We start from the raw sequence: 21669 nt of genomic DNA, 5'->3' as shown, positions 1-21669 counted from the left end.
AGGAATGAATAAAACAGTTGAATGAAGAAAGTGGGAGGAAACGGGAGAACCCCGAGAAAATCCAGGAGCACGGTGTTTGTCCACGACAAAATCCACACAGAGCGAGCTGGGATCTAACCAGGGACCCCAAGCACCAGAGGTGAACGCTCTACCACTAAACCACTGCGCCCTCTCTGCAGAGCTACAGTGCAATAGCACTATTTGTTCGTAAAGTAGGAAATTTCTTCTAAAAGTTTGCCAAGTTGTAACGTTGTGTTCAACAGCAGCACAGACTAAATCCGGAACACAATAGTAATAATTTTCCTATCCTCTAGCGCAGCGTTCCCTAACCTTTTTCAACTTGCGGCACACTACAGGTGTAACTCGAATTCTCGCGGCACACCCATATTTTATATATATATATATATATATATATATATATATATATATATATATATATATATATATATATATATATATATATATAATTTTATTATTTGTAAATATAAAATATCGTGGTATTTTTCTGTGATTACTGATCTTCTTACAGAGAAGAGAGCTCAATCATTGGTTTTCTCCCGTGGTAAATCATTATGCTTATTTTTCATTCTAATTTTAAAATAGATTACAATTTCAATGAAATATAGGACTCGGGTCTTTAAAAATACACTTTCTCTTTCCAAAACTGTATCTAACCTTTCACCAAAAAGGGAGATCATTAAATAACGAACAAATAAACAAATCTCCTGTAACTTTAAAACACAAATGTAGGTAATTTGTATGCATGTTTGGTTTGTTGAAATTATTGAATGATATGTTAAAATTTCAAGTTATGAAATAAGTCTGCAAAAATAAAGAAGCAATAATGGTTATGACAATTATAAATACGTTTTTCGACATTAAAAATGTACAGAAAAGTAACACAGTATGAAACTTAAAATTGTAAATTTATAGTAGGGGTTCATAGTAATGTGAAATACAAATATACCTTTTCCCCTATGTCTTGCAATTTGGTTCTTATAGAATTAATAATTTGTTTCGGTTTCCTCGCGGCACACCGGTTGGGAAAGGCTGCTCTAGCGATTGAAGAAAAAGTTATCCCTGTTGCTTCTCATTGAGTTATCGATCTTAATTTCAGACACCCCAGACACAAAAAGAACATCCCCATTACGGTTGGAATTTACGGGTTGTGGTATTTGTTTTGTATCATTCTTGATTTGGGCCTTTTCTAAATGCATTTACGTTTCGTGCCATTCCGCTTACTTTGACTACAACCACTCAATTCTGATCGCTATATTTGATCAAAAATATCATTGACGAATTACCAAAAAATTCTCTGAATATGTGTGTATTCTCCCTATCTATAACTTATTTCTACCGTAGATGCTTTCTACATTTCTTCATCTCGTGTTTCTTTACAGGCATTAAAATGAACTTAAAGCGTCTGTTACTAATATTTAAATGTATTTTCGTATTGGTACATTACATTGTGATGCATAAGGATTTGGGGGTCAAGAAAAATTTAGGGAGTGCAGGTTCTTTGGACCGGTCTTTGCTTGGAAGTACAGAATGTTCAAGTTGAACTCAAAAAGTAAATTACTCGCAATTTTGTGTCCCCCACGGTGCACTTTCACACGATCCTGTTCAAAACACCTGTTCATGACTTAGTGGATACCACAGCTTGTTTTAGGAACATGCTTAGTGTTTGTAATTCTTAAGCGTGATTTTGGTAAATTCATTTTAGTTGTGTTACAGTGAAGATGTAAATGAATATTTCAATTTCATAACTTTATTCATAATGTATATTCATAATTTTAATAGAGTGTGTTTATTACAACGATATTATTATTCCAGTGATTATTAATGTTACATTACCAATAAAAGTAAATGAAAAAAGTACTAAAATGAAGAAAAGTCAATTACAGCAAATAAAACTGCTATTATTATTCAGCTGGTAGCTGAAATACCCATTCACGCATGGATCGGATAAAATATCTATGCAAACAAACTAAACGACGAAAAGAAAAAACATGGGTCATTTTCTACCACTTTTAAATGTCTCGGGAACTTCCCCGCCCCCGCAAATGACCCCCGACCCACAGCCGAATGGAGGAATTTGGAAGTTAATATCATTGATCTCATCGACCGCGAAAACTATGGATTTGACACTAATATAGATTATTTTTAATTATTTTTACATGACTTTCTCTCACCTCCCCCCCGTAAGTGACCTCCGGCACGCAACCGAATGGGATGAATTCGGACGTTAATGCAATGGGAGTTTCACCATTGACCTCAGTGACCTCAAAAACTATGAATTTGACACTAATATTGGTCACCTTCTACTGTTTTTACATGTCATGGTAAACGGCACATGAGACCCCTGGTTCAAAATTAAAAAAAAAAAACGCTTCGTCTTGGACTGGGGCCTAGATCAAGGTACCCCTAACTAAAATTTGGTAACTCTCGGTCCACTGATCTGGTCCCCAGGCCGCACAGAGACAGACAGACAAATACACAAACAAACTCTTTATTTTATTTATATTAGATTATCAGTTTCTAAATCTAAGAATGTTTATCATATTTTTAGTAAAAGTAAGATAGTACTTTAAGATTTTGGGAGGAACAAATATCTAGCAATTGTTTATAAAACAAATGTAAAATGTGAAGTTGGTACATATATATATATATATATATATATATATATATATATATATATATATATATATAGATAGATAGATAGATAGATAGATAGATAGATAGAATGATAGATAGATAGATAGATATAGATATAGATATAGATATAGATATAGATATAGATATAGATATAGATATAGATATAGATATAGATATATATTGTCTGAGAACAATTAAATTATCGGGTTGATTGTTTCAAATTCAACGTCAAATTCAGTACTGCTGGGGCGGCGTGATGTATAGTATTTAAAGTAGACTGCATTACTGGGTTTGTTTCCAGGCAGGTATTCTTAATGGGAATCAAACCGAGGTAAATACTCACAGAAAGTATGTATGATAAACAATAGGCCGAAAATGTGTCTCAACAGAATTAACTCCTTCACTTACAATTCATTTAACACATGTCGGAAAAAGAAGTCTTCAGTTTTTACTAATGAAATTGTATTTGACATATTTCCACATCGCAATGTGCTACAAAAAAAAAGAAAAAAAAAAGAAAATCGAATAATGAATTAAAGAAAGAAGAGTTGTATTGCATCGTGAAGGTATGGATGGAAAGAGTTTTACCAGAAGACCAAACATATACATTCGTCGTTCAAACGAAATTTACAAAATATTTTACAATGCTCGCATATTTTCGGATTTTAAAGTTTCTTAAAAAGTAAATAGTGAGAACTTAATTGATTTAATTACACAGTGAAAATTTGAAGGATATAATGGCGTGAGAAATATAAAATTATTTCTTGATTTAGCAGAAAAGCGAATGTCTAATTATTTCTAACTTTATTTGCAACTAATCAACCTTCATGTTATACTTTTAATATATTTCCATACATATTAGTGAGTTTCGGACGTCGTAAAAATGAAATAAAATCTTTGAGTTATACGTCCGGTTAGGCAAAAGGAGACGGTGGTGATGAATAATGAATGAAATGGTGGAATGAAGAAAGTGGGAGAACCCGGAGGAAATCCACGAACACGGTGTTTGTCCACCACAAAGTTCAGTTGGCGAGGGCTGGGATCGAACCAGAGGTGAACGTTCTACCACTGAGCCACCACGGAAGTGGTTGAAATATACAACAATTTCAGGTTTCAATACTGATTTCAGTAGAACAACAACAAAATGAGTTAGCGAGATGTGTTTTTTTAATCAATCAATTAAGCATTCCAAGAGCAGGTTTTTGTCTCCTTTAACTTTCTATTGAAGTTGAAGTGATTCAAATTAACAATTTCTTGTTTCAAGAAATCAGTAGGCCTAATGACTTTCTGACATGGATTCACCGCCCGAGGAACAGGTCCTGTCATTGATCTTATTACTCTATTACAAGCAATAGTCATAAATGTACTACTACAAGTTGAGTATTGAATTCACATATTGTAGTCTTGAAGTCTGCCGTAGTTTCACCGTGTGGCAAACTCACATTAAAAAAGTATTTATACTGTGCGCTATATTAGGCTACATCGGTTGTATTCACTTTGTAGTTTTAAATAAAGTGAGTTTGGTATTTATCAGTTTTAATATTAGGTTATATTTCATGTATGTGAATATATGTTCAACACGGATACCGATGATAAGTCCCAAGGACCAGCTTGAAGATTTCTTTGCAAAATATAGTAAAGATAGAATGTTAGTATTAAACTATTTTTGATGTAATATAACTTAATAACTTAGTTACACATCGTACAATATCATTTCTCTTGTTGTATTGTTACAAAGAAGTCTACTAAAAACGTTGTTTAATTTAACTTATTCGGTCTACTTATGGAATTAGGCAGTGACTAATTTTTAATATTGAAAGCATAGGAAACAGAGGTTTTCCAATAGGAACATATATTACTTCCGAGACTAGACAACACTCACGATACATTTTCGAGAGGAGACGGTCTCAATTCTTGTCTTGCCAAAGGTAAGACATTTTAATATATCTTTATACTGTGCTACTCAGATCCCGTAGTAAGACAGCAGTTCTCAGTATAATTTTAATGCGGATGATTCGGAAATATTGTTGACGATGAAAAAGTACATTCAACAAAAGTGAAGAAAGTATTTCATTCTTTTACTTGATGTTCATGTAATCATTTGTTCAAACTCTTTGTTGTTAAAATCTATTATTTTTAAAAAGTATACATTCCTTCCTTTACAAACATCATATTTTGATATCGTGAATACCAAAGTTATCCAAGACTTTTATTCATCATTTTTGGCCCAATAGATCTTATTTACAATCAAAAAATGAAAAGTATGCAAGCAACAAAATAAAAAAATAATTAAATCTTTTTCTTTTGAACATTCTTTAAATCTTAAACCAATATTGTCAAATATCTTGATGTTTTAGTACAGTTTAAACATATCTTACGGTAACCAAACAATCAAAAATATCTGAAGCAGCAGCATAATAACGAATTAACTAGAACTTTTCCTTGGGAACACACTTCAAATTTTAAATCAATATTTCGTTGTATGTTAATACCTTTTACAATTATCTCACAATAGATTATTTATATCAAATATTTTCTATATAAAATATTTAACTGGTGCACTTTATTACTAAGTCATATTTGAAGGTTTTCTTGACTTTTCATAACTTTGCATGTGAAAAAGACATAAAATAAAATCATACAGATTTTGCTGGCATGTCAGACAGACATTCTTGACACATTTTTGGTATTCTTGTTCGCTTCAGCGTTTTCCCCTGCCACTGCTGGAAGGTAGACAGAAAGCAAGAAAGAATGAATGAATGAATGAATGATACGTTGGAGATTCCAATAGCCGAGCATTGCAGTAACCTCACTCCCTCCACCCCTCTCCATTTTAGACGTCGTGCTTCCAGACCGCTTGTGTTTCTCCTGAAACGCTGCAACCCAGCTCAACAGTGAGCAGGAGCGCAAGAGCGCACGAACGAACCGGAGTCGGCGATCAATAATACTCTCTCTTTGCCTGATTTCATAAATCGTTCCATTTTTCAGTGGGTGGGTTACAAGGGGCGTGACACTAACACCCTTTTTACTCCACCCTGTCTTTGAGAAAACTTCTAACCCCACCTCTTCCTTCTTTTTTATGCTAGAGGCTGGTCTTTTACTCCTTCCAATTCGCCTGCCCTCAACTTTCTACCTCCTTTTAAAGAATAACAGTTTTTCCATGATCTCCCCAAAACTTCTGTAACACATTTCTGCTTTTATATTCTTTATCTAACTAAAGCCTCTACTCTATACGAAGAGTGGTCCTCAAGTAACACTTGTCCGCCGCAGGATGTATCAAAATACTTGATAACCTCTTTATTCACATGTTACGTGGTTTCTAAAGACTTTGAGATCCTTCTATTGCTAGAGGCACTTTACTCAATGAAAGTTTACCTTCCAGAGAAAAATCGAGAAGGAAGATTGTATGATCTTTTTCTTTTTAACTAAATAAGTTGATAGATTGAATTTATATTTGTATGCCAAAGGTAGCACACGATAAAGAGCAATCTTATAGTTCTATTTGCAACAGAATATAACACACAAGTAGAATTTATGTTATCCAACTTGCAGCCCGCGACCAAGCTTTGGGTCTCAAATCATTTATATCAAAATTACATAATAATAAATTAGTTTATATTTCATATAAATGAACAAATTGTGATACAGAAGCAAGGAAACAATCATCTTGAATAATTTAAGATTAATACATAGAAACCCAGTAATCGCCCTGACTTTGGTATCTCAATCAAGATATGTAGAAGGCTCGTAACGTATGTGGGAAAGGAGTGTACATTTACACCACTTTGAAAAACGTAAAATGTATTGGAGGAAACTATAGTGAAAATTCGACTATGCCATTCAACTGTTTCTAATAGTAAATTAAATTTAGCAAGTCGTAATAGGAAACCAAGCATTGAAGGGCAAGTTACTGGAGTCCTAGGAAGTATTAGATAAATTCTAATACGTTTGAATTCAAAATTTGACTTTCCTCTCTGTAAACGTCCATTTTGTAAACTTTTATTGTTTTTCTATTTTCGCATTATACTTATCGTCATGAGAAATATAAATGAGAGTGCATTATCTTTACTGGATACAAATAACGAGACCTGCATTATTTATTTCAGTAGTAAATTAAAATATAATGGTTTTAATTTGAATTTAATCCAAGGAAGTAAAATGTAAAATATTAAGAAACACTTTAAATTATGATAAGAAGCGGTTACATCAAGTACACAGTACTTAAACTCACAGACATGATAGTTAAACCCATGTCTTTCGTTGTAAATCACTAAAATATCAAGGCACTTGTTCACTCGATAGTTATTTGTAATACAACTTTCTTTATTCTCTAAATAAAATATCTATGAATTTAAATGAAAAATATTCTGTTATTAGTTGCTTTGTGATCAGTTTATCTATCACGTACGGTATTTTGTAGCACACAATTGACTGTATGTAGCTACAACTGATGGCACAGCACCGGCACAGTATAGATATTAATTTAACAACATTATTGGAATTTTGGAAGTTCGGTGCAACCTTAACTCTTCATAGAATTATCTAATTCTATCCTTTCCATAAAAGTTTTTGTAAATGGCTTAGGCCTGTATTAGGAACAAGTTTCTGCTGAAAGATTCTCTAGCAGTAAAATATAATACCAAATTATTGACACAGTCTGTTTTCTAATTTTTGAGATAATATACGTCCGTGTTCGATTTTTGACATTGGTAACGTCATCCACCGATCATTCTGTTTTACGTTAACCGCTGAAAGATCATATGAAAGAATTATACAAATCGTCCAAATTTGATAACTTTAATTAGAATAATTTAATTTCTAATGTCAGCAACTGAACTAAACAACTAAATATTAATAATAATAATAATAATAATAATAATAATAATAATAATAATAATAATAATAATAATAATAATAATAATAATAATACAGTGGAGTCCCACTAATCCGAACTAATTGGGACTGAACACTGTTCGGATTAGCCGGAATAACAGCAAAATCGAAAGGGTCTATTGTGTTGTAATACATAGCATATAGTATTTCAAAATACGTTTTCTGATTACAGTATATGTATTGCACTGGGAAAATGCTTAAAATGTTGGAAAAAACTTGATGTCTCTATTTTCCACGTACAGTATAATAGTAGATACTAGTACAATACTAATACTGTACACTACCAGTATTGTGCGTTCAGTTTTATGTTACAGTACAATACTTATTCTACTACGTTATTGCATTTCACTCATACTAAATCTATAGACCTAAGTTTCAATATTATGCAGTACGTACTCTGTTCTATTTCAAATTTTGTATATGTGGCTTAAAACCTAAATCCAGGTACTAAAGAAAAAACTGTATTTAACGAAAGTTTACTTTGTTTTCTAGGAAAACATGCACCCATTTTCATCCCTTTAGTAATTAATTTCCTAAAACTGCGTATTTTCTCCACGAATAAAATAAAATAAAATAAATTTTCCTCCCAGTTCTGTTCTGATTAACCGGATGTTCGGATTAGCGGTACTCCACTGTAATAATAATAATAATAATAATAATAATAATAATAATAATAATAATAATAAAGTATAAAATGCCTACAACGAATGAATTGACTACTTACAGTTAGAGTAAATTAAAAAGATAGAATCCGAAATTCCACCTTAAACTATAATACGCATCTCATGAAACCTCCCTGCTGAAAATGGACGCTAAACTTCAACAAACAAGAATTTTATCTATCTGCCATCCATTTTTGTTTCATTACAAAATTTTAAACATCACTAGCACTACTTAGGCTTTTATTCAGGTTTATTACACACGTCTTCCATAATCAATTCAGACAAATGTTCAAAATCATCGTAATTCATAGACAGAAAGTATTTTCGTCGCATAGAATCATTAATTAATCTCATACATATTAAAGTAATTATTTCGCCGAAGCATAATCATCCATACACATTCTAAGAATTACTGTACTTTAGTCAGGCTTATACAAAATATTTACGTTTACAGGCGTTCGGCTTGAAATACGATGATAATGTATCCCCAGCAGATAATTGATTTCTAAACATGTAAGAACACTCATCAATTTCTGCTAAATTACTTCTGCAAACATGCATACATTGTAATATAGGTGCAGTTTTATTATATAAACCCACAGATTGTAAAATGTGCGGAAAAATTTGGGGAAGTCCTTAATTTGCCCATTTTATGTCGAGAACAGAACCCACAAATCCCTGCGAGGCTTCTAACCCGTTTCTACTACTGCTACTACTACTTATACTATGGATCCAACTGCACGGTAATATATTATTAATGTTTGTATTCTGACTTTGAAGTTACATATTGCAAGACGCGATTTCAGATTCTAATAGATTTCGGATTAATTAAACGTTAGGATCTCATATTCATTACTGAGGATTCATCGACATTAAGACTTACGGTATTAAACTTACGGTAAATCAAACAAAATCACAAAATAAAGAAATATATTCGTGTTACGCAGCAATTTTCGACTTCAAGAAGTTAAAATTCTGTTAAAATTTATTGCATAAACTATTTCTTTTTTTCCCCAGAAGATTAGATTAATTTTTATAATAATTCTGCACACAAGAGAAGAAAGAAAAGCTACAGTAAACCATATGCTGTAGTTCCCATTAAAGGAGCAGTTCGGGTTAAAAACAAGTTTGGTGCAATGGAAAGAGTAACAAAATATAAGAGACCCATTTTTATATACCTTCATAGGCCGTCTCGTTCAGCTTCTATAGGCATTTGTTTTTGATGAATCGTAAATGCTGACGTCACGCATGGGCTACGCGAGGAACTCAATGTGAGTCAGCAACTACTCCCTTGTACACAGCTGCTATACCATTAATAGTGCAGTGGATTTAATAGATTGTGTTTTGGGTTTTCTTGCTTTGTGCTGAATTTTTGAGGGACGTTTTCGTTACTTATTTTTCCTACAGCATTAGTATAAAAAGCGTAGAGAGCAGTAATTACGTAGTGTTGCGCGAAACAGTGTTTCTTCCAGATATGGTTTTAGGTGAGCACTGTCTCCCGGAGCTGTGAGAGTGCCCCTCAGAGGAGACCAAAATAATAAGTCTATAATATAATAAATATAATAGTACTGTGTGAAAATAATGTGCCTCTTCGAATACTAGGTGTGCCTCCCGGAAACATTTTTTTTTTCTGAAATAAACACTGGTGTGAAGTAGAAAACTGAGCGTGCTGTGTCTGTGAACTGAGGTAGAGACGCCTAACATGTGCTTTGTTTTCAGTTGTAATTCTTGTGCAAATTAAAGCTGAGGTCATAAAGTATCTTTTTTATGTTTTCAAGTCGTGAGAAATCACCAGATCGATATAAATTATGGCTCAAGAAAATGATAAGAGGACAAACTTTTAGCTTTACACAAGTAGGACACGCACAGCAATTTTCAATTTTCTAGGACAAGTACATGCTGAGATATTCAAAACAACGTAAACGCCTGAAATCGAGAAGACGCAAAATGGCAGCAGAAGCTGCGTCGCTACGAGATGTTTTAAAAAATAATTAATTGTAGTTTTGAAGTACCCTGAAATAGTATAAACATTTGTGAAAAAATGAGATTTTTTGGAGATGGCGCGGCACATACTTTATCACTTAGAATGGATTGACTCACTAAATATAATTAACTGGAACGAATAGAATAGTAATCTGTTACAGGCGATAGACGTAGAAACCGGATATAATTTATTATACCATATACAGTTTGAATAGACGGTTAACACAGTAGAGCACATTATTTGGATGCTGAATCGATTCCAGAAAACAACTGCTCGATATTCCTTACCTTTTTAGCTCTGACACTTGGCGATAGACGGATGGACGGACGGACAGAAATAGCTGCTTTTCAAGACCTCAGATACTTATGGATAGCATAATTTGGAAGTCTGAAAACTAAGAAATTTAATAAGCGAAGAAATATCATGGTTCCAATCTATAAGAAAAGCAGTACCTGTTTTTATACAGAATTTACCTATAAACATACAAAACAATTATTCGTCCTGTATGAGAATAATGCTGCACATATCAATCTAGTACAACTAAAACCAAAGATAAGGATTGGAACTTCTGAAAAGAAATATCTATTTGACTTATATCTTAAATTATATCACATTGATTTGTACTCTACTGATCACATTGGTTTAAATTTTCACTTCAGAAATCAAGCTAATTAGAATGTGAATTGAAGGTTGAAAGATGTGATTAATTTGATCGATGAATAATCCGACCGAAGATGAGATAAGATGTGTCATCAGCAAACTGTGGTACATGAAGTGAAGGTTTAGATAAATCATGTCAACTATGTATCAAAATATAGCATGAGAGATAAACAGAGCTTTGAGAAATACCGGAATTGACCAGTAAGAGATGTGGTTGGATGATTTGAAGATAAGTATGTCCGTGATAACGATCTTGGCTGTAAAATACATAAGTAACGGATAAAAGAGATTTACGATTATGGTAGATTATGCATATATGACGGAGCACTCCAAATTATAGCTTTGTATTGAATCAGATTAGGACTGAGAGGAATCTTCAGTTGAAGTTCTTTGCTTGTAACGACGAAGGTTTTAGAAATTAATCATTAGTCCCGAATGAAAGGCTAAAACTATCTTTAGAATGATGGATGTGATATTGTCTACTAACTGCGGATAAAATCGTGTAACCAAAATTATTTCTAAGGTTCTTCTTTATACGATGATGCAACTATATGACTGATAAAGCATAAACATATACTAGATTATTCGGAGCTTTTAGAACACTATTATTATATTTACGTTCTATTGAAATATAATTAATAGTTGAAGTTTACGAGGAATAATGGAAAAGAGCATTATTATAAATTGTTTAAAAAAGCAAGCAAAGTACAATAAAAACTAATAATAAGAAATAAGGTCAGCAAGTGGAATCTTAATGTGACGATAATGAAAAACAATTGTGAAGACATACGAAGATTTGGATCAAATTTCAGGTTATCTAGACACGTTTGATATCGAATGCCAAAATATGCCACGTACGCTGCTGAAAGACGATTATATTGTAGAAACAGAACTATTCGATATTTGTTCTTATTGACTGCAGGCGTTGCCATCTAAAAATTAACATGGCGGACACTTCATATCACGTTCTCAAAAAGGATTTGAACACGTGGAATGTAAATGATTTGATTCAATGTGATAAAATGTGATGTCAACAAAATGTAATAATCTCAGGAGTGACGATGATTACTACTTTAAATAAATATTAATTCAAAAGAAATGTAATGTTTTTTTTTAAAAAAAAAGAATCAAGTTACTGTAAAGATTGTTGTATTGATATGAAATGAAAGAGGCCGAGAATGATTCCAAAATAAATATACTTTATGAAAGTTTTGTTATATATAACAAAATGAACAAATATAAAATTATTTATTCAATAAATTTATAATAACTAAGCAAACTGAAGAAACTTTTCATTATTTATTTAACTTACAGTTTTTTTTATTTTTTTTTAGTACTAGATTATCTACAACTGAAGAGTTCGTTGCCACCTCGAAAATACAAAATAGGGAGAATCTGTGAATTTAGTTTATCATCGAGAGTGTCATATTTTACTAAACACTCAAGTATCTCTTTCAGAAATTTTGCTATCTGATTGATCATGTGCAAGGTTAAGTTCACTGGTCAACAATGCTGAACCTGATGTAGTTTGTCCTTCAGAGTTCAGAATTATAATTAAAATGTTTTGCAGAATATTTTCATCAGGCAAGGTTTTGTTGTGGCAGTCAGTTTTATTTCACCCTTGTACGCGAAATGAACAGTATTTTCTTTAAACATTCATGTGTTTGGAACGGCATAGCTCAATTGCTTAATAATGCAGAAGAATAATATAGGGGTCAGATGATTGTGAAAGAATTATGAGAAAGAAAGAATAAAGCTTGGCCAGGTATGGAGCTTGTCGTTTACGATCACATAGGGAGGCAAGGGGTGTCATTGAATTTCGGTAAAATATTGTGAAAGTGTACATTTTCAATTGCGTAATACCCCTCTTGCTTCACCTCAACATCAGATGACAAAATCATTACGCTAGACAGCTTAAAAGACACGCATGTCATATAGGGATTCGTTTTGTCCAAGTGTCATTGTTGTACAGTAAAAAGAAAGTGGGAACTGATAACGAAAAATATGTCCTTTTGTTGTAGGGTTGACAACACTGTAAATATGGATCAAGGTTAAACGTGTTTATCAGGGAGCTAGTGTTGATCGCATAGTGAGCTTGTCAGGTTTTGTTTCTGTACAAATGAAATGTTTTTTGTTACCTTACTCGTGTTGTGTGAAACTTGCATAATCTCTAGAAAGTGTTTGAGTCATCCATCATTCAAACGATTCCATCAAAAAATTTATGCAACGGGAAAGAGATATCAAGACAAATAGAATCCCAGATACTTGCTGGCTACTGCTTGGCGTTGAAGAAACACTCCAGATTCTAGCTCCTCCGTGGTTAAGCGGTTAGCGTACGCGCCTTTGGCGTGGGAGACCCGGGTTCGATTCCCGGCGGGAGCTCATGTGGTTCGGTTTCCACGTTAATCAGTAGGTCCACGTCTGATATAGCCTCGCTGCTGAAAGGGACGCTACACTAAAAATCAATCAATCAATCACACTCCAGATTCTAACTGTAACCGAAAATCATCACTTACAAGTTCTTAGATTAGTAACAATTATGTTTAGTTTTCTAAAATTTATTTTCTTGTTTACTACACAACAAGGATACCTTCGGCTAATCGAATACCTATACGACATGTATGTCCCATAAGCTTTCCAACTTTATTATTTTGTTCCTCGTTGTTAAGGTATGACAAGGGGGAGGACGAATTGTGTTATTGAAAACATGCAATTACCATATTATTTTAAGGAAATTCTTTAGCCTCCTACTTCCCCATAGGATCGATGACACCAAATTTGGTACCAGGTGAAAATGTCTTCCTTCCACAATAATCTGATACCTAAATAATTCTTCTATGTTGATCAACAGTTGACTGTGCCGATCCATACATGCTTGTTTCAAGAAAATACGGCCCATTTCACGTATAAGGATAAAGAAATGACTGTCACAACAAAATCTTTCCTGATGAAAAGATTCTGATTACATTATTGAATTTAGAATAAAAAAGACACTTAGACTTGGTAACTTTACTTCTTGTAAAATAACTTCTTTTTTTTTTTTTTTGGTAGATCCATATAATTTTCTAATTCTTCCCGACTGTAATGTTACACGTGGAGAGTCTAATATTTTGTGTACAAGTATAATAATCATTTTCCAGAATTGCATGAATTTGACCAATAATTAGTCACTGTCACTCTTTTTTGGACAATATAAGTGGTACTACCTTTATTGTTGTTCACAACTATGGATGCCCAGAAGATAAAGCGAGGCAAAGCTCTTTTAACAACAACAACAACAAGTTAAATTCATCTCTACGTGACGGCATCTTACGAGACCTTTTTGAAACGAGACAAAATCAGCTCCTGTTTCGTATTCAACCAGGCCGGTAGCCGGCCCAAAATTGTAGGGGTGGTCCAGTAGAAATTAGGGGAGGCCGATCCAACCGTATTATAGATCATTTGCAAGCCTACCGTGAAAATTTTAGGGGGACAGTAAAAATTTAGTGGGGCCCGCCCCCCCCCCCCCCAGATCCCCTTAGATAGGGTCCTGTATTCAACCTCATCCACATTTCGTAGCAGAGTCGTACGGAAAGTGAATAATGTACATCTTCTTTGATTGTTATATTCTCGTAGATACGAACTCTTCTTGTCGCTCTTTATACTTGGTATATTATTATGTATTCGAATATCTAATTCTTAGATTTGCGTTGTATTGTATAATTTTGGATAATATTATAATTTGCTTAGGCTGTTTATCAGCTGCTGAAAGGCATCTAGTTTGTAGTTGAGCCCATGTTGCAAACCTTTAAAAATATATACAATTTTATTATACTTGTTTTGCAAACGTGTTTTAATACGTTATTTTATTCTGGAAATTTATCTGCTTTTCAAACATGATACTTACCTACACTACAGCCTACATATTAATATTGTTAGAAGTTACACATATATCCCGGAGATGAAACTATAAATTCCCAGTTCATACAAAGTGTTAACTATACTGTAAACTTCATTTTAAACAGTTCAACATTTTCCCGTAATATTGAGGCAGACAATGTTGATGTAATTTTTTATACACTGAAAATATATTATAAAAATTGCTCTCTCTTCCGCTTTCCCAATTAGAAAAACAAGTTTTACAAAAGCTTGGCATATCCACTTACGTTCAATAAGGAGTTCATGTATCAACTTTCAACTTCATAGTATGCAAAACTTTACTTCTAGTGTAAATAGAACCCTCCTCCTCTCCACCTAACTACTGAAAGTGACATAATAAAAAAAAATTGACTCAAGCCAATTAGATTGCCCGACATGATTTTTACTTCCGGGAAAATAATACGTGATTTTGAATGGTTTTCGTGCGTAGAAAACGAAGATGATAACAATTTTTGCATATCATGTTACAGTTCTGAGATATTGCATGAAATATATTTCGCTCATATATATATAATTTATTGAATCGAAGAACATAAAGTAAGCCCATTTAACCGTCAAGAATAGAAGAGTGGAACTTTAAAATACTTTACCATAAGCAAATTGAGCCTCTCAGAGCCCACTTATCTCTTTATTCAAATAAATAACAATTATGCAGGGTTACCAAGTACGTTAACAATGATGTCACTAAACGTACTGCGAAAACTCGCTAGAAACCTAATTGTAATGGAAATAATGCTAGTTTATTCGCTGTACGACATGTCGAAAGTCGCTAAATCTCCAGTTTAACAATGGTAATCGAACAAATCATTTCTCAAAAATATATTATCAAATCGCTAGACTTAGCGAAAAATTCCATAAATTGGCAACACTAATTGTAAGTTCTTTAGGTTATAAAAATTTCATGTATTTCGTTACTCGCACCGCATATCACTATGTATTTTCGTTCCTATAGCCCATCGATAGGGTTGCCATATCTCCGTATTTTTTACGGGCTGTGTATTTTTGGGTCCGAGCCCGGGTCCGGGTCCGTACCGTACAAAGCATGAAATGGGAAAATGTCCGTATTTTACAGCTTTTGAAGCTGCCCGAAAATTTCCGAGTCGAGAATCTCGGGCGAAAAGAATTGTGTTTTCATCATATAATTTATACTCTAGTTACTATTAATAAAGTGGGTTGTTTTTGAAAGGTGTCTCATTTCTCCATTCCAGGGTTGTTTTGGTTAGATTTAATATACGTAATTTATTGGCATGATTTATTATATTTGTGTTAGTGAAAAAATTATAAAACATGTTAGTTTCCAATAATTTTCAAGTATTACAGTAAACAAGTGTGTGATTACCAAAAAAGGTGATTCCTAGGTAAGAAATTTATTTATTTATTTTATTTTATTTTATTTTATTTTATTTTATTTTATTTTATTTTTTATTTTTTATTTATTTTTTTTGTATGTGTGTTTGGGCACCGTATCTTTGATAGGTCATTATTTAAAGGTCTGTCCGTATTTTGGATTTAAAAATTATGGCAACCCTATCCATCGATGATTCAAAGTGAGAAAACCTATGCGCCATCGTCTTATCGTGTTCTTCTTTCCTTGCAAAGAAAAATAGATCCCTGTGTGTGGTGTCAGAATTGAGTTGTTAACAATATCTCTCTAAGTGTGGCAATGTTTTGTTGACAAGATTTCTTCGCACCTGTATTGTTTAGGTATGTTTGAAGCATATTGCTTTAGAAATCGAGTGTTGTGCAGTGTATCAAGTGAGTTGTTGGTTCAAAATGAAACGAGTTGGTTTCCCCGAACGTGTACTAATCAACCGGATAATTTTTGTTACACGTGTGCTAGATTTACATCCAAACCACAAAGGAAGAATGTTCTTTGTACTTCGGTTGTCGATTGGTACCCAGGACAAGCCATGGTCTCCTCATCAGTGCTGCATAACTTATATTGCAACAAATCTTAGTCTGTGGTTACATGGGAAACTAAAGGCCTTGCCGTTTGCTGCACCGAGGATGTGAAGGATACCAACAAATCACCTTATTGACTATTATCCCTGCATGACTAAGATCTCCGGCATATCTAGAAAAAGTAAACACATCATCCATTATCCTGATATTACTCCGGCCATACGACCTGTGCCTCCCAGTGACGATTTACTAATGCCTATACCCCTGACACATGGACAGTGGAAGATGATGACTGGAATGAACTTGATGTTTCACCGGAGCCAGTGGCTTCTACGTCAAAAGATCTGGATTATATACCAGTACATGCTGACAATGATATACATTTAATAAGCAGGGAGACTTAAAGGAGTTAACACGTAACTTAAATTTGTCGGAAGAAGCATTCAAACTTCTGGATTCTAGACTACAGCAATGGAAATTACTTGTTCCTGGTACAAAACTTTCTGAGTTTCAACATAGACGTCAATTCTTTCCATATTAGTTTGCTATGGAGGATAATATGCGTCTCTGTATAGACGTTACTGGTTTGATGAACAAAATAGGCATGGCTATGTAACAATCTGTATCGAAACGTTTTAATCTACGTATAATACAGTAGAACTTAGATTATCGGACAAAGTTTTCAGGCTATTTCTCAGCCTCTATTCAAAAGATGTGAATACCACTCATTCTAGCTTTGGAACTTCTGTATAAATTAAAAGACAAATTCTGACCAAAGAATATATTAACTAATAAATAATAGCGTTACAGTTTCAGCAAATTAACTTTGCCTTCATCAGACACATTATGAAATTCAATTTCTAAGATTACAGCTTGTATACTTCTTAAAATGAGAAGAGGTCATTCCATGAACCAATCATATTCGTCCTTCCTTTTTAACAATTTTTAATTAATACATATGCAACTTTTAATGATAACTTTCACTTAAGAGCTAAACGTTTAATTGGCACACCTGTGTATTATTAATTAATAACTTTCACTTTTGAAAATCATAAACTTTTAATTGTCTCTCCGTTGTTCGATACACCTGTTTTTACCTCTTCTTTCTTCTCTGTTTTATCCAATATTTTCCTCCATACATCATGTATATTTAGTCCGCTATTCCTATTCATAAATTTCTCGCTTCTTTCCTTTCTTATCCATTCTGCCTCTTTCCATTTTCTTATAATGCTTCTTTTCTCCTTTTGCAGCCCCTCTACACCTTCTCAGTCTATTTCATGTCCTGTCTCCCTTACATGTTTATATATAGCGTTACTATCTCTGTTCAATCTAACGTCGTCCCTGTGCTGTTTAATCCTTTCTTGTAACCTCTTTCCTGTTGCTCCTATATAACTCACATCACATTCTTTGCATTTAATTCTATATACAACCCCTTCGTCAATTATTTGAATCTCTGCTACCTTCCTATTCCTCATTCTCAACGCTCCTAACATTCTTGTACTTCCTCTTCTGTAAGTTCTTACTCCTCCTTTTCTCAATAAGTTTTTTTAAGACTTCAGTTTTTTTTCCTATGCTCTCTATCCCGAACCATCTTTTCTTTTCTTCTTCTGTATCTTCTCTCACTTCCTTCTGCCTTCTGCCCTCTTTTTTCTTGCTATACTTCTTCAATTTATCCTTACTACATCCATTCTGCATTAATAAACTGTGAAACTGCTTTATGTCTTCTATTCTCTTCTCGTCATCACTGTCTATCATTTTTATCCTTCTCTCCATGTTTCGAATAAAGTTCTTTTTAGATTCTTCATCTACATCACTTCTTCTATGGCAATAAACACCTGCTGAACATTGTTTCCTGTACCATGTTGTTTCGAATCTCCCTCCTACTTTCCTTATTGTCATATCTAAAAAGTTTATTTTCCCCTCTTCCTCTAATTCTACCTCTAGGCTTATTCCTTTGTATTTATCTTCTATCCTTCTCACAAATTGCTCGAACTGTCTCTTCGTTCCTTTCCGAATACCTAAACAATCATCCAGATACCTGAAAAAACATAATGAGTCTTTCGTCTCCTTTCTCTTTAACTTTCTGTTCCCATTTATTCATCACAATTTTTGATAACACTGGGCTTAGTTTCGATCCTATACTTAGTCCTTCCTTTATTTTCACCAATTTTTCTCCTATTGTTCACACACTGTTCTCCCATATCAGTTTTAATGCTTTTATCACTTTCTCTTTCTTCCATTTCCTTATTGTTCTATTCTCCATTTCTTCTTCCAATACCTTCAAAATATAATCCCTTCTTAAGCTGGGAAACATTGCTTTGACATCTACGCTAAACATCAGTGTTCTCTCATTTTTTCTTCCTAATTTCTCTATCATCCTCTTGACTTCTTCTGTGTTCTTAATTCTATTACTTACTTGTTCTCCCCTTATTTCCTTTGCTATTATCTTTATTTCTTCTTCTAATGGTTGAAAGATATTCTTTCTGCAATCCATTACTGGTCTCAACTTTACTTCTTTTTTGTGTATCTTCGTCAATCCTTTCATATCGGGAATTCTTCATTCTTCGTCTAATAACTTTCTAAATCCTGCCTTCTTCGCATTCCTTATTATCTCCTCTTTTACTTCGTCTTTCACCTTTCTCTCACCTATCACCTCGTATGTCTCATCGCATAATTCTTCTAATTTATCTTTGTACCATTTTCCTTCCATTACTACTACTGCTCCTCCTTTATCGGCTTGTTGTATAACAATGTCTTTCCTTTCCTTAAGCTCTTCAATCCTTCTTTCTCTTTTTTTGTAAGATTCCCTATTTGCTTTTCATATTCTGCCTCACTATTGCAGCAGCTTTTCTTCTTATCTTGTTCCTTTCTTCCTCTTCTTTTATGTCCATGATTGCTTGTTCCACTGAAAAAAAAACTAATTCTCTTGTATAAGTCTTTTCTTCCTTCACTTTGAACTCGTATCCTAAATCAAGGCACTTTTCTTCTTCTTCCTTTAATATTACTTTTCCTATCTTCACAACTCTATTTGCTTTTCCCTTTTTCTTTCTTTTCTTTCTTTCCTAAATTCATCCCTTTCTTTTCCAATCTTTGCCACTCTTTCTCTTCAAACCTTATTTCCCATTCACTTAGGCTTTCCATTCAATACTTCTTCTCTCACACTAACACTAACAATGCATCTTCAATTTCTTCCTTTATTTTCTTTGTCACTATTTCACTCTTTTGAACTTCCCTTGTCTTCTCTCTAATTAAATCCCATACAAGTTGCTTCTCTGCTTTCTTCACTAACTGTTTATATCTCCTTGTTTCATACTTTACACCTTTTTTTAACAATCTTCAGTCCTTCCGGTGTTGTGTTTTCCTCCAAACATTTTCTTAAGAATTTTATTTGCTGTCTCTTAGAAATCTCCTTCCTTCTCCTGTTCTTCCTTCATTAAAAGTTGCATATGTATTAATTAGAAATTGTTAAAAAGGAAGGACGAGTATGATTGGTTCATGGAATGACCTCCTCTCATTTTAAGAAGTATATAAGCTGTAATCTTAAAAAATTGTATTTCATAATGTGTCCGATGATGGCAAAGTTAATTTACCGAAACTGTATTGCTATTATTTATTAGTTAATACATGTCTTGCTCAGACTTTGTCTTTTAACTTAAAAGATCTGTTTCAAATTTTATTGGACCTAACTAGATATCCCTAGAAGATTACCCTTAACATTTTCTATGAATCGGTTTAATAGGAGCTGAGAAACATCCCGAAAACTGTGTCGGATAATCGGGGTTGTACCGTATATAATGCAAATAATAAGTATGTTCATATCTTTTCAACCTGATGTGTAAAACATTCTTGTGGTGATTTTCGAGATCAACGTGACCGTTTCCTTAAAAAATCACCTATTTTAATCGCGGAGGTATGAAAAAGTTTTTATTTGTTGGGCAGTGTTATGTTCGCAAAGTTATTTCAAACGGTTAGCATTTTTCTCATAAAAAGGTTACAAACGACATCGATTTCATTTGCATATATCTAGAAAATAACCTCAAAATATTCCAATATTTCGCTTGGTAGAAGTCCAATATTAATACAGACCCTACTGATTGTTTCGATTAACCCCCAGAGCGCCTTCTTTAAGGATCCTAAGAGGAAAGCATAATGCTCACTCCATTAAATCTCTGGCGTTTACCTATCTCTGTTTTTGTTTCATCCTTCCTTTTATCTCCGATATTTTCTGATTTATAGGCACTGGAAAAATTTACAGACTCATCCTGTTTATACAACGATAATCGTTAATGGCAAAGATGCCAAAATGACTCAGTCATAGAACGCCGCCCTCTGGTGCAAGGGTTTTCGGATTCGATCTAGGGCCAAGCGTGTTTGTGGTAGGCAACCTCGTGTCCGTAGGTTCTCCCGAGGTTTTCCATGTTTCCTTCTACATGCTTAATGCACAAATTATTAATGATCATTCATTTTCATTAATCATCCGATTTTTTTAGCCTAAAGAGCATAAGCGTGGTATATGAAACTAGAAATTTCGTTTAAATTTATTAACTTCAGCTTCTATTAAAATAATTGTGTAAACCTTCTACTTTATCTTCTAGAAAGTATATATTCATATATCCATATATTTTCATATTTTCTTATTTTTTCATACTTTGCCTCTCTCTCAGCTATTACTTTAAATTGACACAATTCACCTTATGTTAATAATTGACAATTTCTCGCATGCGTATGAAGTTTTCAACTGTTGTTCAACAACGTTTTAATCGAATGGGAAAACCAAACGTAAAACATTATAGAGGAAATAAAGTACCAACTGTCATTAACAAGTGACAACTTGGTATGCTAAGCACTTGATTATGCCGCAAAGTAGTAAACGTAATTAATATTATTGATGTATTTCTTGCCTCATTCTTTGATGATTATTTTCTTTAAATCACTGATATTTTGTAGTATCTATAATTCACATATTTCGTTACGAAAAATCTGTTATATTACTTT

This window comes from Thermobia domestica, chromosome 2 (genome assembly GCF_964235325.1).
Source record: "Thermobia domestica chromosome 2, izTheDome1.hap1.1, whole genome shotgun sequence".
Taxonomy (NCBI): domain Eukaryota; kingdom Metazoa; phylum Arthropoda; class Insecta; order Zygentoma; family Lepismatidae; genus Thermobia; species Thermobia domestica.
This window is presented reverse-complemented; position numbering follows the sequence as displayed.